This window comes from Nematolebias whitei, chromosome 16, assembly GCF_014905685.2.
Source record: "Nematolebias whitei isolate Nwh7 chromosome 16, NemWhi1, whole genome shotgun sequence".
In the NCBI taxonomy this organism is placed as follows: Eukaryota; Metazoa; Chordata; class Actinopteri; order Cyprinodontiformes; family Rivulidae; genus Nematolebias; species Nematolebias whitei.
In genome coordinates, this window is record NC_056513.1 from 36,722,766 (window position 1) to 36,725,242 (window position 2,477).

Sequence of the window (2,477 nt, forward strand, 5' to 3'; positions counted from 1 at the left end):
TGCTACCTCATAATTTCTGCTTTGGTCACATTACATCTGTATTATAACTGAATACTCTATCTGTACTGTTTTCTAAGCTTTTTTATTGTTTTCTATTGTATGGGTGTACACATGTTTATGTTATGTTTCCATTTTTACTTTATTTTACTTTATTACTATTCGCACCTTATGTCGAAGCAAATTCCTAGTTTGTGAACCTCGTTCATTGACATGGCAATAATAAACTGATTCTGATTCTGATACATGTTTACATCTAATAGCAAGTTTCTGAGTAGGGTTGCAATTAATACATTTTTATTAATTTCTGCTTCTCGTGAACTCCTGTTTTTGGCTCAAGTCATGTTTGACTTTGCCTGCTCCGTTCTGTGTGTAAAGTTGTGTTTCCTCGTCTAATTAAAATGAAAAAAAAAAAAAAGAATTTTAAATAAATAGAAACACATTACACAAATAACTAAACAAGATTAGCAGTTCCCTAAGTCATATTAACAACAAAGGTGTGTCTGAACCTTGCAGGGATCTGTTAAATACTGCAGTATCTCTGAAGAGCTCTGAAGGGAGGGTAACAAAGATGGAGGGGCTTGTGTAAGAAAACCTTTTGAACTCACTGGACATCTGTTATTGATTACTGTTCCAGCTTTTTTACATAATTGCCCTCATTGCCCCAATAGTGTTTGCTTTCTGACACACAAACAACTGATGGTAGTCTTTGTGAAACTGTAAACAAATGCCTGCACTTGTTTGAATGAAGACATGTGTTGGAGTAGGAATCACAATTGCAACTATTATATTTCTAGGCATGAACATGGCTCAGCAGCACAGCAAGTGTCCCAGGTGGAGTTATGAAACAGGGTCTTTTTGTTTCAGTGGAAATGAAGTAAGACCCCCTCTTTAATGCTCTCCCTGGTGTTAAATCAGGGCACAAGGTCAATTCCAAATAGGCTTGTTTGAGCTTTTTGAAGATAGATCTTGATGAACTAGTTATTCTGTAAACAAATAAATACAAATTAACAAAATTAATTGGTCGTAAAATTAAAAGTGTCTCACAAAATTTTCAGTTAAACCTACGGTACTTATAAAAGACAATGACTTCCTCCTTTGAAACAGTAAACTGTCACGATCCTCGAGGTTGGAACCCAATTGCAGAGAGATGAGTGAGGCAGGAGTTCAAAAAACCAAAACAATTTATTTTTTTTTAACAACAAAACAAAAGGCTGTCGGTGCAGCAAAACTTACTTTTGGCAGATTGGATCAGAAATAATGCAGAGCAGATCATCAGGGGGGCAGAAACCAGACAAGGCAGAAGAGGATTGTGATGTCTGTGAACATAGAACAATCACCGGACAAGGAGTGAAGGAAAGAAAGGCTTTTTATGTGACAGAGGGAGAGTTAGTAATGAGAGCACCTGGGCAAGTGGCTGATGAGGGACAGGTGTGAATGATAAAGACTGAGTGGAGAAGCAGACTGAGGAATGAGAGGAACATAACAGAAACAGATAAACAGAAAATCACACACAAAGCAGAACAATAAAAAATATAAAAAGCAGACAGAGACAGAAACTTGAAATAGAAGGAAATGATTAAGACTGTGGGATGATAGTTTGAAGATATAAATGTTGGTTTCTGGTTGCAGCTTGAAGGAGGTGGCAGAGGCTTGGCAGATGGGGGGGCAGCGGGGGCCGCTGACCGTGACAGTAAACACCTATTAATTTCAGGTAGAAGGCAACAAACCGCGTTCACCAGGGCCGCAGCTTCTCAGGCTTCCAGTGGAAGCTGAGTTTTTCTTAATTTTGAAATTGGCTCCTTAGGTTCTCCTTAGGAGTAACAAGGATGGATAACATTAGGCATGAGGTCATTAGAGGTACAGCACAGGTTGAACAACTGTGAGATAAAGTTCGAGGCCAGACTGAGATGGTTTGGACATGTCCAGAGGAGGGACAGTGGTTTGGACATGTCCAGAGGAGGGACAGTGGGTATATTGGTTAAAGGATGTTAGAAATGCAGCTGCCAGGAAAAAGACACAGAGGAGATACACATGGATACAGTTAGAGAGGACATGGAGGTAGTTGGAGTGAGAATGACAGAGGATGCAGAGGACAGAGAGAGATGGAGGATGACTCACTGTGGAGACCCCTGAAGAGGGAAAAGCTGAAAGAAGAAGGAATAAAAAGAATAAAGTATCTTGATCCATATACTGTATATGTATACCAAGTTTTAAGCTATATAAAAGGATTTTGAGGTCATTTGTATGTTTGTTTTACACAAGTTTTATTTGTTTGCACGTTTTATTTATTTTATCTTCCAGTGTCAACATGGAAGTGGTGTGCCATAAGCAGCAATATAATAATAATTTATGGAATAATATTTAATTGCTATTAAAGAAAAAACAGTAACCATTAGACTGAAGAAGGTTAAAGTTTTTCACAACAAAATCTTTCAATATAAATTCAGTACATTTCAATATAAATTCAGTACATTTCA

At 37.7% G+C, this 2,477-nt stretch overlaps 1 protein-coding gene across 1 annotated transcript in view; it reads left to right on the top strand.

Moving 5' to 3' along the window:
- LOC119422498 (myosin-10) overlaps positions 1–2,477 on the top strand; it is a 102,646-nt gene that overhangs the window by 29,919 nt on the left and 70,250 nt on the right. The window lies entirely within an intron of this gene.